Below are 276 nucleotides of genomic sequence, written 5' to 3' on the forward strand. Positions count from 1 at the left end.
CACACACACACACACACAAACACGCACACACCCTGAATTGCAAATAGCAGAAGACCAGATTGTCTCATGCGCATGGAAAGGATTTTATAAGAAATAAAAAACATCAAAATCAAAAAGGACATTGTGTTCAGTTTCAGCTAGTGTGAGGCTAGTCTATATCCACGACGTTCCACTTCTGGGATTGCTCCGGTGCTGCCGGAAATTCCGCCGGACTTCACTCATTTTAACCTCCGATGGATTTCTGAGGACTATGGTTACCTGGTCCTCAGATCTCTG

Source organism: Etheostoma spectabile, chromosome 5, assembly GCF_008692095.1.
Source record: "Etheostoma spectabile isolate EspeVRDwgs_2016 chromosome 5, UIUC_Espe_1.0, whole genome shotgun sequence".
Taxonomy (NCBI): domain Eukaryota; kingdom Metazoa; phylum Chordata; class Actinopteri; order Perciformes; family Percidae; genus Etheostoma; species Etheostoma spectabile.